A 26,998-nucleotide genomic window follows, 5' to 3' on the forward strand; every position below is an offset into this window, starting at 1 on the left:
CCTTGAAAGGAGTAGTTCCTTCATGTTGAAAATAGACCTATTATGACCGCATGGATAGCACATGGATTGCCTTAACTGGCAATTAAGGAATCAAAATTTGTAATTCTCAGTCCTAAACTTTGCAAAACACAACAGATCCATTGTCACAATATCTATGGCCTTGAAGAATAGGAGACCCTCTTGGAAAGGTATCACCAGCTATGAGTGAAGGAGTCACTTTATTTTTCCATATGCAAGTGAACCCAAATATGCTTCAATCATCACAATTCTCCCAGAAGTGATTCCTTAGTGTTTTCCAAGTGGAGACACCATTTTATCAAGCTGACAGGATCTACACATGTACCAAATCCTCCATTGCATCATTATTGCCAGACAATTTCTCTACATCTAATCTTATATTTATCTATATCTTTAGACTCTTTCCTTGTTGCCTACAACCTAACATCACCTCCATTCTTAAAAAAATGCTCATGACTCATCCCTTTGATCTATTTCTTTATATTTCTTTCCTTTCAAAGCCAAAATCTTTAAAAAGTTATCTATACTTATTATCTGTACCATATTCCTACTTTGTAACCCTTTCAGTCTGGCACTTTAATAATTAAATGAAATTGCCATTTCTAAAGTCACTAATGATCGCTTAGTTACTTAATTTTAGTCTTCTACTTTCTTGATTTTGCAATATTTGACAGTTGACTATACTCTTGTAAACATAATCAACTGTGAAAGACTTAGCTACTCTGATCAACATAATGAGCAACTACAATTCCAAAGGACTCATGGTGAAAAATGCTATCCACTTCCAGACAGAGAACTGATGGACTCAAGAGAGCAGATTGAAGCATATTTTTTTCTTTAAAATTGATTAATGCAGAAATTTATTTTGGATGTCTATATATATATATGTAATGTATTAATTTATTTTGCCTTCTCAATGGATAGGAAATAGAGAGGAGAAAATTAGAAATGGGAGATAAAATAATTTTTTTTTTTTTTTTAAGAAAGAAAATTTCTCCTTTCCTTGCTCAAGGGAATACAAAGACAAATGTAAAAATACCACTTGTTCAAGTAGTTTAGCCAGGGGAGAATAGGAATAGATAGATAGGTATAACTGTAGCTATGTAGATAAAGTATGTATGTATTATATATGTGTATATATTATATACATGTATGTATATGTGTGTATATATGTATATGTGTGCATACACATATCTATCTGTCTATCTATCTATCTATCGGGCAAGCACATGGTAAGGAAACTGACCTAGAATTGAATAACAGAAACACAACAGCATGAATAATTTTTATAGAACTGTGTAAAGCTTTCAAGTATTCTAAATTATTTCTTGATTAAAAAAACAAAACAACTTTTTACCACAAAAGTCCAATTGATTCTAAAAGTTTGCAGATTTTGGAACATCATAGATTCCAAAGAATTAAACTTTAACCCAACTCAAAGAACAATGGGAAAAAGGGGCACAAAAAGCCAGTAATATATTTCCAATAATGGTTCAGAGGCAATGTAGTATAGTAGATAGCATGCTGGAGTTGGATTTAGAAACATCTAGGTTTGACTACAACCAGACATTTGGTGACCCTGGGCAAGATAGTTGACTTTGTTGGGACTTGGTTTCCTCATCTATGAAATGAGGGGATTGGATCCAATGACCTTGAAACTTCCAGTTTTAAATTTATGATTCTATTTTATGAACATATGAGCAAAATGTAGACTAGCAGATGTCATTAAGGAAATGTATCATCTGGAAAGGAGATGGGTCAGTCTTGTAAAAAGAGTAAAGAATCCATGTAGTGAAATTAACTCTCAAATGTGACCCAAAATAGGCTTCCATTCTATTTAAGATGTTCTTCTCTAAAAGATCCCTGGGAGAACAATATGAGAATATTCTCCCAGAATATGAGACCAGATGGATAGTTGTGATAGTCATTGTTAAATGAACTATTCTCATTGATGAAATTATAGATCTTTTAAAGTATTTCTAGAAACTTTTTTTTTTTTCTATATGTTATATTGATAGGAAAAAAGAATGGAACCTGTGATTTCATTGGTATAGGGAATTCCAGGTGAGGAAATCTGTACCAGTTCAGATTGGCATCTTCTCTTTTCACATTAAAGAGTTCCCTAGAATACTAAAATATTAAGTGACCTATCCAGTGTCATACATGCAGTATGTGTCAGAGGCAGGGTATGGACTCAACTCTTCCTGATTTCCAGGTGAGCTCTCTAGTCACCATAGAAGAGACTATAACATCCCTGCTGGAAACCAGATAAAAATATAATTGGAAAATAAATATTTTAAAATTTTTAATTTTTAGTTCCAAATTCTCTCCTTTGGTCCATCCCTTCCCCACCCATTGAGAAAACAATGCTCATTATACATATGAAGTCATGCAAAACATTTCCACATTAGTCATATTGTTCTGGTAGGGAGAGAGAAAGAAAGAAAACTAGATGAAGGAAAAAATGTTCCATCTGCCCTTAAAGTTCATCATTTGTCTTTTTGGAAGTGGATAGCATTTTTCATCATGAGACATTTGGAATTGTAGTTTGTTGTATCGATCACAGAATAGCTAAGTATTTGTTGATTACCATTACATCCTTGTTGTTATGTTGGATAATGTTCTCCAAGTTAAATCACTTTATATAAGCTTATATAAGTTCTCCTTGGTTTTTCTGAACCCATTCTATTCATCATTTCTTAGTATAGTAGAATCAGAATCATATACCACAATGACCATGAAGTATTTAGTAATTTATTATTTTCTTGATGATTAATTTTATTTATTATTTTTATTGTTATTTATTAATTTATTTACAGTAAAATATAGATAACACATTTAGAAACTAAGTCAATATGTTGTCAGGGATCCTTACATAGGGATTAGTGACCAGTTTTCTATTTGAATTTGACAATTGGCCCTATACTATGCTGTCTCCTTCTTTTCATAATTTTTCTGATATTTAACCAATCTTAATTCTTGGTATGTACTTTGTTTAGTTTGGTCATGATTAGCAAATAAAAAAAAACTGATAATATTCTTATTTTTAAAAATTAAATGAAAATTTTTTTGTTAGATGTTAAGTTCTGAACTTTTTTCCCTTTCTTCCCTCTTCTACACCAGAAAAGGCTACCATTAATCACAGATTTATAAATATATATAAAAAACATCCTATGACTATTTTATTCATCAGTTCTTTCTCTAGAGGTGAAAAGCATCCTCCTTCATAGGTCCTTTGTGATTGATTTGAGTATTTAAAATGCTCAGAATAACTTTGATGTTTGCAATTATTCTTTGAACAATGCTGCTGTTTACTGTATACGACATTCTTTTAGTTCTGTTCTTTTAATTTTTTATTATTTCATACAAGTCTTTCCAGGTCTTTCTAAAATCAATCAGTTCATCGATTTTTACAGCACAGTAAAATTTCATAATATTCTACTAACTAATCTTTACTTAGTATTTTTGCACTGATATTCATTAGAGAAACATATCTATCTTGATAATTTCTCCATAAATATGTTGTGATGATCCTTCTCCAGCTCATTTTACAGATGAGGAAATTAAGGCAAGCAGGATTAAGTGAATTGCAAAGAGTCATACAGTTAGTATCTGTGGTCATATTTGAACTCAGGAAGAGGAGTCTTATATTTATATTAGTGACCAGGTTTTAATGTCAACATAGTTGACATCATGTGGCATTGTACCTTTCTCTTTATTATCTACATAACAGTAATTATTTTTTTGAAGATGTGAAAAAAATCATCTGTGGATAGGGTCAGGCAATGTTTTTTTCTGGGATCATTATTTCTCCTTTGAAGACTCTTCAAATTAAGTGATTAATTTCCTCTTATATTAGTGTCGTAATTTATCTTTTTGTAAATGTTATTAGTCTTCTAGTTACCACATAACTATCTATAATATTACTTTATAATATTATTAAGTTCATGTGTGCTTATTTCTCTTTTTTCACTTGTACTTTTGTTAATTTCTCTTTTTTATTGTTTGTCAATTTTTTGGTCTTTAAATTTTATTTTCTTGTTTTACTTTCATTTTCAATTTATGTCTCCTCAGCTTTATAATCTATTTAGAAACTTTTTTCTGGACTATTGATTTATTTCAAATCTGTTATCTTTAGGAGTAGGCCTAATTTGTTTATTTTCTCCTTTTCTCTAAAGAATTTACTGATGAAATCTTGGTTTACAGGGTGGAGTTGTCTGAGAAAGCCAGAAGTACAAATAAGATTATTCCCTGAGGCAAGCAGGGAAGGGCACTGATGGGGATCAGCTCAGCCTTACTGGGGAAGTCTTGGGTAAGCTCAATTTACTGTATCCAATCAGAAAACCAATTAAGTCAAACCTCTGAGGTTAAATTTTCCCTATAAATATGCCCATGACCCAGCCATCTTTGCTGAATCCCTTCTGGGTTAACCCCTCTTTTTTCCCCATTCTTCCACCCATCCACCATGGTATTTTTCCTCTTGTTCCCCACCATGCCTAATGGAGTCTTTCTCCATTTTTTGTAGCTAATTAACTCCTTTTGGTGCTAAATTCTTTTTAGGATTTAGCTTAGCAGTCAATAGCATACTCCTACCTCATAAAGTATTCCCTTTCTCCCGGTTAATTGTGAATTCCAGGAGGGAACTTGTTTGTGCATTGTTAACTGTTAAAACTCCTTTCCTTGCTAATTGTATACTTTCCCAAATCTATTTCATTTTCCACTCTTAGTGTTTATTTAACCACTTCATTATATCTATAACCTCTTCTCATAAATAAAAATATCTTTTGGCAAATGAGAAAGACGATTGTGAATTTATCGCACGAACAACATTTGATGCCTTCACCAGTCTCATCATTTGATACCTCAGTCTCATTGATGTAATAAAACTGCGGAGTACCTCTAATCTCAGGGTGTGTGTCGGGGTGTGGATCTGGGTTGGAAAAACCCTAAAATCTCAACCCCTCTCAACCTTTGGGAGCAACCCCACCCTACTATTCTTAGGGGAAACTCCCATGGTGATCTTCACCTGCAATTCAATTGGAGATCTTGGCCTAGGACAGAGTCATCCCCTTTTATTGCATTGAAAATTAGCCTTTAATAGCTCTCTAGCCTCAAACCATAGAAGGCTAATTAAAAAATGACTCTGTACCCCAAACCTTTGCTAATCCTATCAGGATGTGACCCCCTGGGAAGATGTTTCTCAGTGTTAACCCATCTTTGCCAAAGCTCCACCTTTGCTAATTCCTTTCTGGAAATGGCTCTCTGGGAAGTTGTTTCCCAGTATAATAAATCCTTTTTTTTTTTTTTTTTTTTCCCCCCAAAAAAACCTCATCTGTGAGATCAGGACTGCAAATTCTTTCACAAAAATCTGTGATGCTGGCCTGGGGAACCCTCATTTCTCACACCTCAACATCACTTATAAGGCAATGCCATATTGATTGTTTAGCAGTGGTCTTCAAACTTTTTAAATAGGGGTCCAGTTCATTGTCCCTCAGACTGTTGGAGGGCTGGACTGTAGTAAAAACAAAAGCTCACACTCTGTCTCTGCCCCTCAGCCCATTTGCCATAACCCGGCAGGTCACATAGAGGTCCTCAGCGGGCTGCATCTGGCCCACAGGCTGTAGTTTGAGAACCCCTGAAAACTTTTGAGGTTCTATCTTATATGACACTTGAGAAACTTAACTGGTAAAAACTTTGCTTCTAAGAATTATTTAGGTTCTGTCCCACAGTCTTTGATTTGTGATAGTATTATCATTAGATTTAAAATATTCTTTAATTTTTTCTTTAACTCAATTTTTTAATAGCTTTTTATTTACAAGATATATGCATGGGTAATTTTTCAGCATCTAAAATTGCAAAAGCTTTTGTTCCAATTTTTCCCCTCCTTTCCTCCACCCCCTGCCCAGATGGAAGGTTAACCAATACATGTTACATATGTTAAAGTATATACTTTAATTCAATTATTAATTTATTTTTAAAGAAATGTTATTGTTCTGTAAAAAATGACCAATAGGATGATTTCAGAAAGGCCTGCAGAGACTTATATGAATTGCTGCTGAGTGAAATGAGCAGGGCCAGGAGATCATTATATATTTCAACAACAATACTATATGATGATCAATTTTGATGGACATGGCCCTCTTCAATAATGAGATGAACCAAATCAGTTCCAATAGAGCAGTAATGAACTGAACCAGCTACACCCAGTGAAAGAACTCTGGGAATTGACTATGAGTCACTACATAGAATTCCCAATTCCTCTATTTTTGTCTGCCTGTATTTTTTATTTCCTTCACAGGCTAATTGTACACTATTTCAAAGTCTAATTATTTTTGTACAGCAAAATAATTGTTTAGACATGTATACATATATTGTTTTTAACTTATACTTTAACATATTTAACATGTATTGGTCAATCTACCATCAGGGGAAGGGGTGGGGGGAAGGAGGGGAAAAGTTGGAACAAAAGGTTTTATAATTGTCAATGCTGAAAAATTATCTATGCATAAAATTTTTGTAAAAATTAAAATTAAAAAAAAAAAGTCACTCAAAAACCCTTGGATTTATCAGTTTTTGGTACACAAGAGGCACCCACAGCAGTCCTTCATCATTCATCAAGAAGACAGTGTGTTAGAGTGGGTGAACCTCCCAGCACAACCAGAACAAAGCCTTACTCCTTACCCAGTGCTTGTGGCTAGAATTTTATTAAAGGCCAGGAAGCAAGCAGTACAATTATCTGGGATAAGACCTGACAAGATATATATACATTTTATACTAATTCAGAAATTATTGTATGCTGTGAAACCATCCCAGAGTGGCAAATTTTATTAGCCATGGCTCCAATTTTACACTAGGATCTCCATTAAAGATAACAACTATTACATAATTTGCGATAGATTCTTGAAGAAAAGGTTTCTAAAGTTCCTCTTAAAGGACCAACTATCTTTACAGATGCATCCAAATATAATATTTGTGCCATATACTCTGGTGACTTAACTATAAAGAGAGTAGTCAGAACTCCTTTTCAGTCCACTCAACAAAATGAATTGTATGCAATCATTTTTTAGCTCTTACTTATTATCTTTTTTGTTTGTTTGTTTGTTTGGTTTTTTTGTTGTTTTTCTGAGGCTGGGGTTAAGTGACTTGCTCAGGGTCACACAGCTAGGAAGTGTTAAGTGTCTGAGACCAGATTTGAACTTGGGTCCTCCTGAATTCAGGGCTGGTGCTCTATCCACTGCACCACCTGGCTGCCGCAGTTTCTCTACTTTTCAGTGGATTGTTTTTTAATGCTGGTAAACACTGTTATGCATTATGATGACTTTTGTTCAGTACATGTTTAGTATGCTTAGCCATTATTAAAATAGCCAAGAGTTCATGTGCCACTTTTTATTTTCATGGTACCTACAGTGCTGAAGATCTAAATAGGATATTTGATTTGGCCTATTCAGTAAGTGTGGTACAAAGAATTGCCACAGCTCAAATAACATTTATAGCCTCTAATATATATCAACTCTTTAAGGAACTTCAAGAGCAAGTGAGAAAGCATCCAGGTAAGATTTATATCTTGCATGCCCACTCTCATAGTGGACTTCCAGATCCTATTTTTGATGGTAATTGAAAGGCAGATAGCCTTCTAACCATGTTGGCCAATACTCCTTTATTTCAGGAGCCCAAGAATCTCATTTTAAATATCATCAAGCTGCTCAAGCTTTACGTTTACAATTTGGAAACATAAGAAAGGAAGCTAGGAGCATAGTAAAAGCCTGTACAGCTTTTGGATGTGGATACCGAGGATATGGATGTGACCCATTATAAATCTTTTGGTCATCTGTCTTTTATCCATGTTGTGGTAGATACCTTTTCAGGATTCACTTTTGCAATACCAGCAGCAAAAGAGACAGCCCCAGTGGTCACTGAATTCCTTATACAATCATTTGCAATTATGGGTGTACCAAAAGCAATAAAAACAGATAATGGACCTGCATATACTCCTAAACATTTTGCACATTTTTGTGCACAGTATAAGATTTTACACACCTCTAGCATACCTTTTAATCCTTGAGGATAGGCAATAGTAGAGAGGAGAAAGAGAGACATTAAGATGCTCCTCCAAAAACAAAAGAAAGGGGAAGCCACAGGTAACCCTAGAGAACTTCTAAATCTAGCTCTTTATACTATTAACTTCTTGATTTTTGACAAAGATGCACTGGCTCTGGCAGATAGGTTTTATAACCCACCAAAAGGGCAGTGTCCAGTGCGAGTAGATCCACTGTCTTTAGATAATTGCCAGGTGATGTGGAGATGTAAGGATGCTGTTCCCACAAAACAAGAGAAGGGAATTGTGGCCCTTTAAATGGGCGGCGCCACAGCGCAACAGGAGATTGAGTGGCCTGGAAGTAATTTCTGTAGATATTAGGACTGCCCTGTGGATGGGATCTTGGCCATACTGAGATAGCTTTGTAATGGGTGACGATTCTCTCGCTGATTGGCTGTGTGTGTGACCTCACAGGCCCTATATAAGCCCACTGCAGATAGCAGTCGCTCTCTTTAACCTGGCTCCCTAGCCTGGGTGGCCAAGCTGAGATGGATAGCTGAAAGAGGTAAGGATTTTGGTAGTGAACACGTGGGTCTTCTGACCAATTGTTCACTAGGGAACCATCAAGTCAGGGCATTATGTGAGTAGGTATAATAAAGGCTTTTAAGATTACACGTGGCTGTTCTTGAGCAGATTCAAGAGATTGTGGCCAGAGACCTTTGAAGGCCTCAGAGGAGGTGAGCCAGGTAGAGTTGACACTGCAAAGGTCAGTGGTCAAGGGTACTCTGTTGGGCCTAGGACAGACTAGTAATTGTAACTTCCAGGAGGGCATGTTACATGGAGAGACCCAAAAAGGTGAATGGGAGGGACCAGATAGGTTAACTGCTTGGGAGAGAGGGTTTGCTTATATCTCTACAGATGGAAAAGGAATCAGATGGGTATCAACGAGCCATATTTGCCTTGACTGTTGGAGAGAGATGGAGCAGACCTTTGAAACAAAAGAGATGACCCAAGAAACATCAGGTGATTCCATTGCTGACTGTGCTCACCACTGAAAGAGCCTGGCAGTTATGGTGTATGACTCATGGACATCAAAAATCCTCAGGAATCATTGGATTCTCTGAGACATAAGATTGTTGTAGGACTTGAAAATCTTCAGGAATCATTGGATTCTCTGAGACATGATAAGACTGTTGCAGGACTTCAAAAACTTGCGAGGATCATTGGATTCCCTGACAGGTGAAGCAATGGACAATAGATTGGTTTTGGACAATCTCCTGACTGCTGAAGAAGGTGTATGTGTGACTGTTCATATACTCTCCTTCTAGGACTTCTGGAAACTTTTATAACACTATGTTGATTTATATTGTTTGTTATATCACTACTTGCATGTACAATTCATGTTTGTTACACCTCATCGAGCTTGCACTGACTGTGGGGAGAGTCACCACTAATAGCCTGTGTGTTATTGCTATATGCTTGTGTAATACCTGCCATGCTGGTGGGTTTGTGCATACCTGTTAATAAGCCCAGAAGTCTTCTTCTAAGTCTTCAGCCCAGAAACCCGCTAGCAATCCCCAACTTCCCTTTAGTGTTTTTCATGTCTCTTCCTGAGACGTCAAGGAGGGCATGATCATCTTCTTTTCAGTGTTTTTACCTCCTTTCCTGATTAGTCAGGGATGGGGTGACCACCTGTGTTCTAAAACAAAAGAAAGCAGTAGATGTAAAGGGCTGAAACTCTTGAGTTAATGCACTGAAGTCAGACAATCAAGCACTTGAGGCTAATTATTGATTGGACATAAGAATATGCTTGGAAAATGGCCCTTCCCACTATCCTGTGCTGGCCCAATCGTTTTGTGTATACAGAGAATTGTGGGAGGGACTAGGGGGTAGAGTAGGACTAGCCAGGGTCACTTCTGGGAGGGAGATGAAGAGGAGTGGTTGCGAAGATTCTACATCCATCCAATTCACTCCTACCCCTAAAGACAGAGAATAAAGACCAAGGACTTTGCTTATCCTGACTCCTGCTGATTCTAAGGTATCCAGGGTGCTAACTTGATCTTCACACATGTGTGATTCCAATGATTTTTATATGGTTTAAAGTGATCAGGGGAGACAATAGCAATGGGTGAAGTCTGAACACTGGTAAGGGGGGAAATTTCCAGGAATGGACCATCAATTAGATTCTGACAGGTTGGGGGTAGGACCATAAATTCTGATAAGTTGGGAGTGAAGGAGGTATTCAGCTAGAGATAAGAAGTCTGGAGAGATAGAGGTAGAGAATGCCAATTAGGTATCTGAGATAGGACATCTGGAGTTTTATGATTCTTTTGGAATGCCAGAGTAGCCAGATCTCTATAGCCCTAATTATCTCAGTCCTAATGAACAGGTAGGGGAGTGTTGAAACCAGAGGAATTGAGGCAGAACAATTCAAGAAACTGAGGCTGGACAATTTAGGGAAACTGAGGCAGGACAATTGAGGGAAACTGAGACAGGACAATAAAAGGAAACTGTGACACAACAGTACTGTATAACAGTATCATATTGACTGTTTTGAGACTCCTTCCTATATGGCATTAGATTAGTTTATTCTTTATAATTTCCCATCATTCATTTGGTTATTTTTGTTGTTTTTTTCATTTACCTTATTGTAGTTATTTTGTATATTTTTTTTCCTGGCTCTGTTTACTTCACTTTGTAATAGTTTACATAAGCCTTTTAATTCTTCTTTATATTAATCATATTTATTGTTTCTTAGAGTATATTAAAATTCCATTACATTTATGTACCACAATTCATTAACCATTCCTCAATCTACTTTGTTTCTAGTTCTTTGCTATCACAAAAAGTGCTATAATAAATACTTTGGTGTTTATAGAACCTTCTTGAACAGTCAAAAAGTAAAATCCCAGGCACTATCTTTCACTACTAGACTTTTCTAAACTATCTTAGTCTTAATTATGAATTTGTTTGTTATGTTCAGAATATATAGAGCATCCCAAATTGTAAAACTAAACTGAGAATTTTGAGACATAGTGTGTATCTGTGTCTGTGTGTGATGTGTATGTATGTGTATATGTGTGTGTATTATTAATTATATTATACATTTTTTATATTTCATTATATTATTACCATTTTATATTATTATATTTTATATTATAAATATTACCAAATGTAAAGTTCTGCTTGGTTTTCCGGAGGTCTCTGGGTAGCTTTCCTTTCAGCAGAGTAATCACCATGAGAATAGCCAGTTAAAGTTCAAAAGTCTTTATTGTCTCCTTTGCCTAGTACTCAGCTAGTTTTCTTGTGGCCTTCAGAGGGGAGTTGCTTTCAGTGGAGAAAATGCAGGACAGGCCACCACAGCGTTGTGAGATGAAGGCCACCACAAAGGTGGAAGGAATCTGTCTCTGCCTCCACTTGTCTTCTCTGCTCTCTCTCCAAGTCTCTCAGTCCCCCAGGAGAGCCACCAGGAGCCTGACTGAAGGTGGAATGAATCTCATATTGCTGGCTGTTATATTCTCCATTATCATAGGTGTGAATCTTGTGGAACTATATTAAGTACTAAATACATGGACTAAACTAGAAAACTGTTAAGCACCATACTAAACTAGATAACCATTGTCTTTATCAATTCCACTGAGTTAACACCTTGTAAAAATCCTTAAGTACAGGAATTCTGGCCCATAACAACCAAAGTTATTTGATTTTCCATATGGCATGTTATGAACTAACATTTCTTTTTCTTTCCTTTCTTTCCTCATTTCTTTCCTACTTTCATACTAATGTGCCACCACTGTTTGAAGTTCTCTATTTAGGACTCTAGCAGCCACACAAAGTCCCTATTTCTAAGAATTTACAGGCAGCTTTCCAGACATCTTTATCTTAGAAGCTCCCCACAGCCCTGGAATTTATGTATTGCAGGTACTGTGTATCAAAGTCCAGGCCAGCCACATCTTTCCTCCTCTTCAGGCTATATTCTCCTTTCCAGCTTCCTTTTATCTGTAGTCTTTCCCCATAAATTCTGGCTTTGCCAGTCAGAGACTCTTTCTGACTATATTTGTATTCCTGGTACTTCATAATAAGCTTGAGTGTGAGCAATTTATATCAGATTATGGGATTGGTACAAGCACACTAAATGGTGAGATTTGGTCAGATGATAAATTCACAATGGCCTTTCTCTTTTGCCAAAAGGTACATTAATGTATGAGAAGAGGTTAGAGATAAAATAAAGAGGTAAAATAGACACAAGGAGTGGTAAATATGAAATGAATTTGGGAGAGCATACAGTTAGCAAGGAAAATGGTTTTTTGTTTTTACAATTAACAATGGAAAAGATAAGTTCCTAAGTGGAACCCACAATTAACCAAAAGAAAGGGAGTACTCCATGAGATGGGAATGTCATTAACTGGCAGGCTAAATCCACAGAGGAGTTTAGCACTCCAAAAGAGTTAGCTATAAGGAGAAAGACACTATGAGGTATAAGGGAAAGGATGAAAAGAAAGATACGGGAGGCAGGCTGCAGTGAGGGGCTAACCTAAGTGAAAGCCATAAGCTGATTTATGGGGTAAATTTAACCTGGGGTTTTGGCATAGCTTGGCTTTGACTGGTATAGTAAGGAGGGGTTACCCAAGTCTTCCCCAGGGGGTGGGATTGTAAACTGAGCTGATCCCTTCTCCTCTCTCTTCCTCCCCCCCCCCCCCCCCCCAGTGCCCTCCCTTCTTGCCTCCGGTACTTCAGGCTTTCTCAGCCAACCCCAACTAGGGACCCAGGAGCTCATCAGTAAGAGTGTTTGTTGCTGCTCTGAGGGTCCGATATTAAGTATTTAGTGTCCTGGCATTTTTGATGATGAAAAGACCACTTCTGGGTAGGAGGTTTACATTGGACTAGAGATCAAACCAATTGTGAACATTGTTGTTCAGTCCTTCCATGTCTTTGTGACCCCATTTGGGATTTTGTTGGCTAAGATAGTGAGGTGATCTGCCTTATCCTTATGCAGCTCATTTCAGAGAGTTGGAAAGTGAGGCAGACTGAGTTAAGTGACTTGCCCAACATTATACAGCTCCCAAGTATCAGAGGCCAAATCTGAATTCAGGAAAGTGAGTCTTTGTGAATTGAGGCAATCAATTCACCAGGAATAAGTTAGTGAGAAAAACATCAAATCCTGAACTAAGTTGGGTGGATTCAGATACAAAAAGGAACACAATCAAGCGCTCAAGGAGTTTCTTTCATAATGGGGAGGAAGGAGATAGGGGTTGGAATGTTGGTGAGTTAACAGAAGAGTGGGTGGTTTGACATGATCTTTCCAGACATAGTAGTTTGGTTTGATTGCATTTATCTGGGCAGGAGGTAGAAAGTGCCTGTGTGACCTGGAAGCCTGCATGGCTTTGCCTTTTCTTTAAGTAGCTATTTCTTTAAATAAAAATAAAACAGCCTTTTACTATTCAAAAATGATTTCATCTAAGAAAATGTTGGTATCTACTTTATTACTTAAGAGATGTGTTGCTATTACTCAGATCTGTGTTAAGTTAGCATTTAATATGCACAATTGAAAAATATCCTAGTAAAAATAAGGTGTCTTAACAAGCCCACTTTGAGCTATTTAAATAAGGATAATTAATGATCTTGTCTTCTCTTATATTTTCTACCTCTGAAAATATAAAAGAGTTAGTTAACAAGTACATTATGCAATTTATTTTTTCTAATGAAAAATGTGCAATGCCAATATCATAGCTTTTAAAAAAAAAAACATTTTCCTATTGAATTTCTGAAGAAGGAAGCAGCTTTTTATAATATATTTGAATCCTATTTGGTATGTTGAATGTTGAAAACAGATTATTCCAAATTTGATTTTGTTATTTAGAGCTTTGCCAGTGGGGAAGATTTTAATTAATATCACCATAAACATGGGCAGCTAGGTGGGCAGCCTGCTCAAGAATCAGGGACACCAGAGTTCAAAACCTCCTTCAGCCATTTATTAGCTGTGTGAACCTAGGCAAGTAATTTAACCTTTGCCTCAGTTTCCTCATTTGTAAAAACCTACCTTAAAGGTTATTGTGAAGATCAAATATGGTAAAACATTCAGCCCAGTATTTATAATTAGTCCTTGCAGGGAATAGCTAGGCTTCTATATTTTTTACATTAAAATTAGAGTCTCCCTGTCAATGCTCACCTAGCTACCAAGGACTTCATCATTAGTAAGCAGTATGTCTTGTTTAGTTTCTCTACTTTTTTTTTTTTTTTTTTTCCCCCTGAGGCTGGGGTTAAGTGACTTGCCCAGGGTCTTACAGCTAAGAAGTGTTAAGTGTCTGAGACCAGATTTGAACTCGAGTCCTCCTGATTTCAGGGCTGGCGCGCTCTATCCACTGCGCCACCTAGCTGCCACCTAGCTGTCCCAGTTTCTCTACTTTTCAATGGATTGTTTTTTAATGCTGGTAAACACTGTTATGCATTATGATGACTTTTGTTCAGTACATGTTTAGTATACTTAGCCATTTATTAAAATATAACCAAGAGTTCATGTGCCACTTTTTATTTTCATGGTACCTACAGTTCTGAAGATCTGGCAGGATAAGATACCAGACACTGAGGTCCTTTTTTGAACTAAACTGACAAGCATTCCAACTGTACTGCAGAGAGCTCAACTAAGTTGGGCTGATCACATTGTCCACATGCCAAAAGTACTCTTGCCAATAAGATTATTTTATGGAGAACTCACACAGACCAAGTGCTCACAAGGTCAGAAAAGGGGATACAAGGACACTCTCAAGGTCTCTCTTTAAAACTTTCAAATTGATTGTAAGACATGGGAGACACTGGCACAGGACCTCCCAGCATGGTGTGCCCTTATCAGGAAAGGGGCTGTGCTCTGTGAGCGAAGCAGAATTGAATTAGCTCAGAAGAAATGTGAGATGCACAAATTTAGAGAAGCCCCTGAAATGTTCATAGAGGCGATTAGTGTGCAACCTGCGGCAGAGCATTCCGAGGTCTTGTTGGAATGATCAGCCACAGTAGGGCTCACTATAACTCAAACCTAACGATTTCATTTTGGTCCTCTTCAAGAATGAAGGACAACCACCAACCATATGAATACAAGTAATGTAAATCCACTTGAACTGGTTTGAACTTTATAATTACTGGAACTCTTCCAGTAAAGTCATATATATTACTGTCATCTTTTATTGGCTATGCAGAGGCAGAGCTATTGTTATGGTCTCGATACATGCTATTTATACCCTGAAAATCTCTTTATTTCTCCACTAGTTAATAAAAACAGTAATTACAATATTTATTTATATCAAAATGTGTCATCGGTGCTTAAATCCCTTTTGTAAAATCTCATAGATTTTGTGCAGAAGGAAAAAATTTAGGGTTGAAAATCTTATTATAATTATTATTAAATATTTTTTTTCTTATTATGGCTGAACATTACACATGGCAATTTCTTAATATAGGATTACATCTGGCAATTTCCCCATCCAGAAATCTGCTCACGCTGAAAAGCGATTTTTTGCTAGTTAAACCATCTCAGTGTTTTTAGGTTAACATTCTGATGTTGTGGTTGGATTTAATAAAAATTTTGCTTTTGTAATTGTAGTCATTGCTTTACATCTATATTTTCTCCACATTTCTATCAAGTCTGTTACATCTGCCACCAGAATACCAATAAGCTATCATCTTGGGGAACTTTTTTGAGAGATTGTGTAATTTCTTTACAAAATACTGGACATGAAATGAATACAATAACAGTCCTAATAATAATTAAGCAAGAAAAGAGAAACAAACAAACAAATGCAGCTTGAAAGGTCCTTTTTAGCAAGTTAAAAACAGAAGAATGAAAAAAGGTGGAAGCAGGATTTAGAAAAAAATGAAACAGCCAATACAGAACATGTGATCTGTGAAAGATTTGTAAGCACCTGTAGCCTAGTCCTTTAAAATGGGGGGCTGGGGATGGGGGGATTCAAGTGCAGCGCTTCTAAGTCCTACAAGACACTACATTTATTCAGGAATGCATTTCTGCCATCCAACGGGCCTGTGGTGAGACCCTAGGGGTGCCCTCCCCTGTTTGGGGATACAGCAGCCTGTGAGGGGACCAAACTTTCTCCACCTTCCTGCTCCTCCTCCCTTTCCCGTCTTTGTGCTTTCAGGGCGACATTGCACCGGGCGCAGAAGCCACAAAACATGGAGACTTAGAATCCGTATAGAAAACAAAAAAAAAAAACAACACACACACACTTGGGCATAGTGTGTAACACATCAAACTAGAGCCACACACATCTGGGCATGCTTAGTAGGTTTGGTTCGTTAACTAGCAGTTGCTAGGTCACTCGTGTAACACAAGCAAGCATGCTCAGTAGGGTTTGTTCATTAACTAGCTACGGATATATCTGGGCATGCTCAGTGAGTTTGGTTCATTAACTAGCAGTTGCTAGGTCACTTGGTACACGCACACACAAGCTGGCATGCTCAGAAGGGTTTGTTCATTAACTAGCCACAGGTACATCTGGGCATGCTCAGTAAGTCTGGTTCATTAACTAGCAGTTGCTAGGTCAGTTGCTACACATACACGGACATGTTCAATAGGTGTTCAACTAGCAACACACAGACACATCTGGGCATGCTCAGTATGTTTGGTTCATTAGCTGTTGCTAGGTCACTTGCAACACATACTTGGGCATGCTCAGTAGGTTTTGTTCAACTGGCAACAGATACATGAGAGCATGCTCAGTAAGTCTGGTTCTTTAACTAGCAGTTGCTGGGTCTCTCGCAATACAGACACAGACACATCTGGGCATGCTCAATAGGTCCGGTTCATTAACTAGCTGTTGCTAGGTCGCTCTTGCAACAGACACGATTGCGCATGCTCACTAGGCCTGGTTTATTAACTAGCTGTTGCTAGGTCGCTCTAGCAGCTGCGCATGCTCAGTACGTTTATAAACTAGCAAGTGCTACGTCGACCTTGCAATTCTGTGAACAAATCGAGTTAAAATTGTGGGTTCGTTTGCACCCCCCCTTATCGAAGGGCACCAGTCCAGCCCTTTCACGCTCCCTTTTCACACTCCTAGAGAGTTATTTATGGGATGGGAGAGTCAGATAAGGAGAAAGACCCCTGAGGTCCGTCTCCCTCCCCCTCCCCCCGCTAGTCTCAGCGTCCTTGGGGGTTCCTTGGGAGGGGGAGGTGCTGGTCGCGTTTTGATCTCGCGGACACCAAGTCCCACAAGTGCAAAGCACACCGAAGAGGAGGGGGATTAATTTAAGAAAACAAAGAGGGGAGGAGCTCGAGGAAAGAAGCCCACACGAAAGTCTCCCCACCGTGGTGCCTGTGAAGATGTGAATTTTCCGTTAAGCGGTTCCAGGGCAGGGAGCCAGGGGGAGAGAGAAGGTGGGCGCGCAGAGGCCGCGCTCGCGGGGTTGCGCTCTGTCGGCTGGGCCGCGGGCTGGAGAGGGCGGCGCGCGCCGGCAGGGGGCGGGGCTGGGGGGGGAAGAGCCGGCGGTGTGCCTGGATGGGTCGGGTCCGCAGGCTTCTTCAGCTCTCCCCGCGCGGCCGCGACTTGACTGCACTTCCTCCAGCCGCCTGCGGGCGGCAGTGTGTCTCCGCGCAGCGCGCGCTCGCTCCCTCCCTCGCCCGCCAGTCGCTCGCGCCTCTCTGCTCTCGCCTCTGGCCCCAGCGCGGCGGCTCCAGGGAAGTCGGCGGAGGCGGCGGACGCGGCGAAGGCGGCGGCGGCCCGGGCACCCCCTTTTCTCCGCCCACCTGACCGGCCGGAGTGTCGCGGGCGCTCGATGCGGCGTCCTCCCGCCTGAGGACCAGGTAAAGACGGCCGCCCGGCGTCGGAGGGTCGCAGCCAGCGAATGCGGTGAGCGCCCGCTCTGGGCCTCGTCCTTCCCGGGAGCCGGGGCTCCGGAGCCCCCTCGCCTCCGGGTCTCCCCCGAGCTGGAGCCGGCCCCGCCCCCGGCCCTTGCCCCCCCTTTCCGCTGCGGCCCGCGGGGCCGGGGGTTCCTCCTGGGTTCCGGCCCCCCTCGCGCCCTCCCTGAAGCCCCTCTCCCGAATTTCCCCCCTCCCCACACAAACTTTGTTCGGGCCTGGCGGCCCGCGAGGCTCTGGCGGGCTACCCCCGGTTGACTCTCCCCTTGCCCTGGTCCCCCCCTCCCGTCCCCGTCCTCCTCGGAGTCCCGAGGCCCCTGCCGCGGGCTCCTCCCTCAGTGGCAGGCTTAGGCTCACTTATTTGGGTCTGGCTTCGGTGGGTGCAGAGTGTGCCCCGGAGCCTCTCCGGAGGCGCATGAGCCTGGAGCTTCCTCCCCCAGGCTGGGGGCTCGTGCTGGGGACTTGGCTCCGGGCCTCCGCCTTCCCCCTTGGCAAGTCCCGAGCCGGCCCCAGAGCCCCTGGTTCGAGTCGTGCCCTCTGACCCCCCCGGGCAAAGCCACTGGGGACGCTGCCTGTCCTTGGCCTTGACCCTCCGCATCCAAAAACTTTTGATGGAACTTTAAAAGAAATGGCAGTGCTGCTTTTTGTGTCGGAAAATGGGACTACGTTTTGTGGGGTGGGTTGGCCAGAATGAGCCCGCTTCGGGAAGAAGGTGGAGACCCCAGAGGAGCCGTGTCCTGGAGGGTGGCCGGCAGTCCTGGCGTATGACCCTCTGCGCCCGAAGCGGGGCGGAAGAGCTGACTGTCCTCTGACCCGCTCACTCTCCTCGCCCACCTTCCCACCATTCAGGTGGGAATGGGCCGACTTTGGGGCGCCCGTGTGACGTCACTAGCGAGCCGCAGCCTCCGGAGCGCGGACCCTGCTGTTCCGAGGGGGTGTCCTAAGGGACTGAGGGCATCTGAACTAGAGTAGGGCTTTCCACTGAAATCCGGGGCTTTGGAAGGGCGTCCTAGGGGGCTGATGGCGCGTGTTGGGATCCTCTCCCGGCTTTCCGCTGAGATATGCCCGGGCTTTGGGAGGGCATCTTGCCGCCAGTAGGGACCTTCTCCGGGGCTACCGGCTGAGTTTTGCCGGCCTGACTTTCTAGATCGAAGGTGGCGTCTCGTTCTCTCTTTGGAGGACTTTGGCGGGGCTCGGCGGCTGGGAGAGGCTCTTTCCGCAGCCAGCGTTTTGGTATCTTCCATCCTGGGCATTTCTCACGCGTGTGTGGTCTAGGAATCGACGTGCTCCTGCAGACTCTGTGCGCAATGTTGGGGACGTAGATGCCCCCTAGGAGCTGGGTTTAGGAAAGGCTTCCTGAGAGGGGAATGGCCGCAGCGACGTCGGGCCAGCTGGGGGCTCCGGCAGCAAGTGGAGTGGATGCGGTTGGGTTGGCCGAGGTCCAGTCCGAAGTGGACGGGGTTGGGTCGGCTGAGGTCCAGTTCGAGGTGGACAGAGTTGGGCCCGCCGAGGTCCAGTCCGAAGTGGACGGGGTTGGGTCGGCTGAGGTCCAGTCCGAGGTGGATGGAGTTGGGCGGGCGGAGGTCCATCCAGTCCGAGGAGGACGGAGTTGGGCCCACCGAGGTCCAGTCCGAGGTGGATGGAGTTGGGCGGGCGGAGGTCCATCCAGTCCGAGGAGGACGGAGTTGGGCCCGCCGAGGTCCAGTCCGAGGTGGATGGAGTTGGGCGGGCGGAGGTCCATCCAGTCCGAGGTGGACGGAGTTGGGCTGGCTGAGGTCCAGTCCGAGGTGGATGGAGTTGGGCGGGCGGAGGTCCATCCAGTCCGAGGTGGATGGAGTTGGGCCCGCCGAGGTCCAGTCCGAGGTGGATGGAGTTGGGCCCGCCGAGGTCCAGTCCGAGGTGGATGGAGTTGGGCGGGCGGAGGTCCATCCAGTCCGAGGTGGACGGAGTTGGGTTGGTTGAGGTACATCCAGTCCGAGGTGGATGGAGTTGGGCCCGCGGAGGTCCAGTCCGAGGTGGACGGAGTTGGCAGCTTTTTGTACACTGGAGTGGAGTGAGAGGCGCCAATCAGGGGTGCGGTGGCAGGAAGGTGGAGTGATCGGGAAAGGCCAGCATCCTGCTGGGACTGGAGTTTGGAAGAGGTCCTGAGTATGTAGGGCTGGATCTTATCTGGCTGTGAGTGATGGTTAAGTCTATGGGATGCGGTCCTGAGAGAGGTCCAGGACAGAACCAGAGTGGCGGGCCTGGGCCCTGTTCGAGGCCTCCTGGCTGTGTGTGTGTGTGTGTGTGTGTGTGTGTGTGTGTGTGTAACTCATGAAAATTTAATATGCTTAAATATGCTCATTAAGATTTAATATCCCCTTGCTTTCCTCTTCTAGGGATACTTGTGTTCCTTAAGTAATTCCTTAAATGGGATTCTGTCAGCCCCACAAATCTCATCTGTATACACTTGATTTAGTCTGCTTTTCCAGTCTTTATTCTGATTAGTTAGTTCTTAATTAGATCCCATTTCTACTTCTATGGCCACTGGGACTGTGCATAGTGAGTATGGTCCACGATTGGTATTCTCTTTGTTATGGTAAGACTAGTTCTTCGAATCTTTGCACATTGCTTCCATTTTTCTTTTGCTGTCATTTTTGTTTTTCTAAATATGGATGGAGAGGTTTTGTTTAGTTGGATCATGTTACAAGTTTTCTTTCAATTGGTTTTCACTTTTTACTCCTTTCTGTTTTATTAGGTGATGGTGCTCATGATTTTCCACCATCTTTTATTAGTGGAATTTATATTCTAAAGCAAAGGTTCTTAAGTATTTTTTTCCTATGTCATGGACCTGGTGAATCTTATAGTTCTCTTTCACCGTGTTTTTAAATGTACAACAAACTGCATATGAATACAAAGAAAAACAATAAATGTAATTTTTTTTCCCCCATCCATGTTTGTGGGCCTCCCTGAAATCTACCCATGGATGCCAGTATTTTAAACAGTGTTGCCTTTGACTGCCATCTTAAAAATCATTATGGAGGACATATAGATGTTACTGGGTTTTTTCTTTCTTTTTTGGGGGAGGCAGTGAGGTTAACTATATTGCCCAGTGCCACACAGCTAGTAAATGTTTTAAGTATCTGAGGTTATATTGATTCCCCTGTGTTCTATCTACTGAGCCATCTAATTGTCCCTGAAATCTTTTGTTTTTAGAGAGGTTTGGACTCATTAAAGGTATGACTGATAAAGGAATTTCTTTTGGTCTCATGGCAATTGATTTACATGAATTCGATTTCAATATGAAATTATAATTCATGTTAATGTCTTTTCTGTTGTGTTGGTCCATTTTTTTCATTGGTGGTAACTTATTTGAATAGATCAAAATTAAGTCATCTAAATTGCATACTTTGTATTTTGCATTATTTTAGCTTTTTAGTAATTTTGAACTTTGCCCTAACAAGTCTGTAGTCTTTATATTAGCAACTGCTTGAGGAATGACTCCTACTTATTAATAATGAGTCTTCCTGGGGCAGCTAGGTGGCGCAGTGGATAGAGCACCAGCCCTGAATTCAGGAGGACCTGAGTTCAAATCTGGTCTCAGACACTTAACACTTCCTAGCTGGGTGACCCTGGGCAAGTCACTTAACCCCAGCCTCAGGGGGGAAAAATAATGAGTCTTCCTATTTGTTAAAATATAGTAAAATTTATTTAAAAATATTTATGATTAAAATAATATTCATGATTCAGAGCTATGAAGTTTTTGTGCAGTCTACATGTCTTTGTTCTCTCCTCAACCAGGTTTTCTAAAATATTTCTCACTCACCTATTTCTCTTCATGTTGAACATATTGAGTGTTGAAATATATGTTAATTTAATTTGGAGAGACTTATTAAGTTCTTATTTTTTATTTTGTACATAAGATGCAATCATTGTCCAAGAAGAGTACCTGTGAACTATCATATTTTTGAGCGCCACAATACAAGACAACCATTCACTGGCTTTGGGTATTTGATAAAACCCAAACTGCCAACTGTTTTACTTAACTGTGCTCAGAGTACCTGTGAGACATTCTTCTATTTAGCACTTTTTCCTTGGTAGTTATGGTTTCATTTTAGTGAGAATGACAAGATTGATATGCTTGAATTATTCCAGTGTTATGTCTATTTGTTGGTCATTGGATAAGCTTCTCAGATACAGGGTACCAGTAGCTAATATTTACAAGTGATCTAAAAACTACCTAATTTTTAGTGCCTTCTTTACTCTTTTTCTGCTACTTTGTCTTCACTATATTGAAATGGATGGAAGATCATTTTATATTTTTTGTATTTTTCTTTGCTTCCTTTATTACCATATGGCCAGCCCTACTGATGATGAACCTCACTGTGTAGGTAGAATTGTTCTTTTCAGATCATTAGAACTTTTCAGAGCTTATGCAGCACTGATATAGCTTGTGAGAATGGTTCACTGTGATCTTCATTCTGAGATATAAGAGTCACAGAAAGTAGGATTTTTTGGTAGGATTAGATAGATGTTTGAAAGACTAAGTTATAAGCCATAGTGTCACTTTGTTAATTTGCATTGGGGAGTAATGCTTTTTAAAGTAGTTGAACTCTTTCCTAATAAAGATTACTGGGAAATCTATCTAATGATCATAGAATTGCTTGGGAAAGATGGCATCAGAACTCAGAATTGTATTTTTTAAAAGAACTATATTTTTTTGAAAACATTTTTTCATGTTATTTTTCCAAAGGAAATAGAAGCTTCAAATTCACCTGATTTTAAAAAAATTACAGACAGGGAACATAAAAACTTCATTTAATAGATACAAATAATAACATAGATCTATGCCACATCGTGAACAGAGATTATACTGAGTGGAGAAATAATAATATGGACTGTCACTGATTTAGTCAAGGTTGCTTTTCAAAACTTTTCTTGTAAATTGGATTAGATAATCCAATTTTTGGAGCCCCTACTTGGGCAAGATTTTTTTTTACTTCCATAAGTTCTGTTTCCTGTCATTTAAAAAAAAATTCTTAATTGATGCTCTGATTTTTGACATAATTTCCTTCATAATATATTTTGACTTCTTTTTTGCCTTTATGAACCTCTTTGTTGTTTTATCTGCTTGTGAGCTGAGTTGTTTTACTACGGCTTTCCCCCCCCCCCCCCCCATTTTCTTCCTTGAAGTCCTAGTTGCGGTTTCCTTCTATCCAGTGCTAGACAGTTCTCCTAACCTAGATGTGTTGTCTCCTTCCCCCCCCCCTTTTTTTTTTTTTTTTTTTTTGGAGGAGCAGGGAATATGAGGACCCAGCCTGGGTCACTATCCAGAGTAAAATTCTGGATGATAGATGCTGTTATAAAACAGATTACAGAATTAAAAAAAAAACAGAATAATTGAGAAATTCAGTGTGCAATGTTCATAGGTTAGTCACATTTATGTAATAAAGGTGATTAATAGAGATGTAGCATCAAACTACCAAAGTGTGCTTTATAGAATACATTATTATAAGATATATTTGGGAGATTGTGAGAAAAAAGATTGTAGTCAAAGGGACCAAGCTGTGGTTATCAAATTTGATATTAAGAAATGTAAAAGTAAATTGAGGATTGGTTAAATAAATAAGGTATAGAAGCAGATGAATACTGCAGCCTAGTGTTCAATAAGCATGTCATAAATCACTAAGTACTCTTTTGAAGAGAGCTACTGGGAAAATTGGAATGCATTTTGATGGCAAGCAAGCTTTTTTTCTACAATAAATTCCAAGAAAATAATATAAATACAAAAGAGTTATAATAATAATAAGCAGTAAAGATTGGTGGGGATGGTAATAGAGATGTCAATGAGTTTAGGCAGTTACTGGGAAGTGATTGTATAAAACCAACAAAAAATTTTGTACTAATGTACATATTTTTGTAAAATGTTATTGACAGCTTTTGAAAGATACATTTCATAGATTAATGGCATTAAAAGCCAGTTTTCAAGAAGGTATGGATTGAGTTCTAACAAGGGACAATTCATTATAGAGAAATGATTGAATTTAATTTACCACCACTGTGATCTAGTTAATCTGTCTCTTTGGTCCTTGGTTCATTCCCTAAACAGGGAATCTTGTGGTTGCATAGATGGCTTTTTGATTTAAGCTGTGTCATATAAATCAATTAGCTAGCTAAGTATCTGACCCCAAAGCAAGATAAAACAAGGAATTACAAATAGTATGTTTCCAACATTTCAAAAATTAAGAATTACTTTCTACTTGTTCCCATACAATTATATGCTAGTTTCTCTTATTTTTAAACTTGACCCTATAGCTCCTTGATATCCTCCTAAGGCTCTCCTCACTTTGACAGGCAAACTCTTAGAAAACTGCATTTGTTGCCGCTAGTTCCTCTTTTCACATATTAGTCCCTTGCTTTCAGGCTTCCAAATTCATTGCTTAACTGAAATTTGCTTTCTAAAAGTATCAGTGTTTCTTTCCTGAACATGCTTTCTCAGTCCTCATCCTTCTGGACTTTTGTAGCATTTGGCACAGACCATTCTTTGTTACATTACAATCACCTCATTCTCTGAAGTCTTATTGACTTCTCAGGTTTCTGTGTCCCACCGTTAGTTGTGTATGTATCCCAAAACTCTTTTCTGAGCCCTCTTCTCCATTCTAAGGGGAGCTAATTAGCTCCCATGTTTTCAAGTGTCTTTGTGCCCATGACTTCCAGATTTATATATATTGGCCTTTGTCTATTTTGAACTCCATTCCAGTATCACCAACAAAAGTTTAGATAGATTGACTTTTTTTTCAGTTTAAAGGTTCATTTTGGAACTTCCAAAGTTGTCATCCACCTGGTCTTCCATTCCTTTCTTGCACTTTTAAAAAAGATGCCTTAATTCCAGTAGACTTGTGATGGAAAGAGCTGTCTGTATCCAGAGAAAGAACTATGGAGGTTGAACATGGATCAAAATATGGTATTTTCAACTTTTTGCTGTTGTTGGTTTACTTGTTTTTGTCTTTTTTTTCCTTTTTGATCTGATTTTTCTTGTGTAGCATGACGAATATGGAAATATGTTTAGAAGAATTACATATGCTTAACCTATATCTGATTGCTTGCGGTCTAGGGGAGGGAGTGGGGAGAAGGGAAGGAGAAAATTTGAAGCACAAGGTTTTGCAAAGGTGAATGTTGAAAATTATCTTTGCATATATTTTGAAAAATAAAAAAAAAATTTTAATCCCCCCAAAAAGATGCCTTAAAGAAGATGGTTTCAAATCTACCTCCACACTGTCTTTTGCATCCTTCTTCTGTTTACTTATATAGCTACTACATGGTTCATGGGATCATCACTTCTTTTTGGATATCTTCCTAATTGGATTTCTTACAGATTTACCATATTCCAATCCATTCCTTACACAAGCAAAGATCTGACTGTGTCATATCTTCCTTGCTCAACAAACTCCTGTACTCTTTTACCTTTAGGATCAACTCCTATCATCTCTGTTTGGTATTTAAAGCCCTTCACAACCAGATGCCAACCCCCCTTTCTCATTTAGTCATTCTTCTATCTAGTAAAAATGGCCACCATGTTGTTCTCTATCTAAAACATTCTTTTTTGCTGTATTTTTTTATTTTGTACTGACTATTTTCTGGGCCTGGACCCATCACATGCCATTTGGAATACCTAGTTTTCTTCAATTAGTTCAAGAGCTACTTTCTGTAGGAGCCTTTCCTATGCTTCCCCTTACAAATTACCTTGTATTTATTTTGAATGTATGTTGTATGTATTTATGTGTCTGTATTGTTTCCCCTAAACACAACAGGAGCTCCTTGAAGACTAAGCCTATTTCATCTTTGTTATATCTTCAGTTCTGCACCTAGTATCAAGCCTGGCACATAGTAAGTGCTTAATAAATGCTTTTTGTTTGGTTGATAAGTAAATCTAAACATCCTCAAATAGATGATCATCTTTATAATACTGCAGGGCATTGGCTCCTATCCTTTTGTAGAGACTCATATTTAGGTCACATACAAGGTTCTCAAAGAAACTCTACAAAAGAGGGAATTGAAGACATCAGGTTATAATATTTCTTGGGCTTTATTTATAGCTAGTGACTCCTTTCCCAGCTCATTCATTCATCCATTCCACCTTACCTTCCTTCCAGTATATGCAGAGGGAGGAGATCAAACCTGTTCTGCTCCTGAGAAGCTCGTAAGTAGAACCCTATAGCTATCTATTCTGTCTGGTGTGCTAGAACTTTTTTTTTTTTTTAAATAAATATTAATATCTTTTTGTTTTTAGACTGCATTTCTCTTTCCCTATCTTCCCTACCTCTTCCCATCCATTACAATCAAGAAATAAAAAGGAAAAAGCAACATATGAAAAAACTCTTTTGTAATAATCATGGTCTCTTATTCTGCAAAGAAGTGGGTAAAAATGTCTTTTATATCTCCTTTTTTAGGGATTAAACTTGGTTATTATAATTTTACATTCAGTTTTGATTGTTTTCTTAAATCCAATTACATTGTTGTTTTTATATTTTTTTCTCATTCTACTTAATTCACTTTATATCCATTTTAAGTCTTTCCATGATTTCCTGTATTTATCATAGTCTTTGTTTCTAGAACTTTTTTTCAAGGTATCAGAATCATAAAATGTTATTGTATATTTATGTGATTTGGGGAGAATCTTCAATATGATGCTAGGTACTTACATAAAAGTGGGATTTGTCAGGGCAATATGTTATCTCTCAAACCTTGTCTACCTCTTTACTTTTCCCCCATTTTGGCTCCCCCTACCCTTGTTTTTTTTTTTTTTTTTTTACAAGTTTCATATTGATGACCTTGCATGTATATGTATGAATAAATAGTATGAGACCTTGACATATTTATCTTAATTTTCAGAATATCTAATACAGTAAAATCAGAACCTAACATAAATTGGGGATGGCATTGGAAAAGATCCACAGAATTCTTTTAAAGATGTGTTTAGCAATTTAAAATAGAATTTAGTTTTAAAAAGTTGTATTTACATAACTTTGGGAATGCGTATTTTAGTCTTTGTATACTTTTGTTCAGCAAGGTCACATAAGTTGATGAAATTCTGGTTTCTTATTTTT

The 26,998-nt window shown here is 39.6% G+C and overlaps 1 protein-coding gene across 12 annotated transcripts in view; it reads left to right on the top strand.

The window, feature by feature from the left end:
* Positions 1 to 8,555: 8,555 nt before the first annotated feature.
* N4BP2 (NEDD4 binding protein 2) overlaps positions 8,556 to 26,998 on the top strand; it is a 78,694-nt gene continuing 60,251 nt past the window's right edge. For 2 of the 12 annotated variants that reach the window (XM_074275294.1, XM_074275289.1), the window contains exons 1-3: positions 8,557 to 10,091; positions 25,703 to 25,778; positions 26,045 to 26,091. The gene's annotated coding sequence lies outside the window, so the exon portion shown is untranslated. Of the gene's footprint in view, positions 10,092 to 17,301; positions 17,433 to 17,723; positions 17,905 to 25,702; positions 25,779 to 26,044; positions 26,092 to 26,998 lie in introns of those variants that run through there. The other 10 variants (XM_074275284.1, XM_074275293.1, XM_074275286.1 and 7 more) reach the window with 10 other exon arrangements.

This window comes from Sminthopsis crassicaudata, chromosome 6 (genome assembly GCF_048593235.1).
Source record: "Sminthopsis crassicaudata isolate SCR6 chromosome 6, ASM4859323v1, whole genome shotgun sequence".
Classification (NCBI taxonomy): domain Eukaryota; kingdom Metazoa; phylum Chordata; class Mammalia; order Dasyuromorphia; family Dasyuridae; genus Sminthopsis; species Sminthopsis crassicaudata.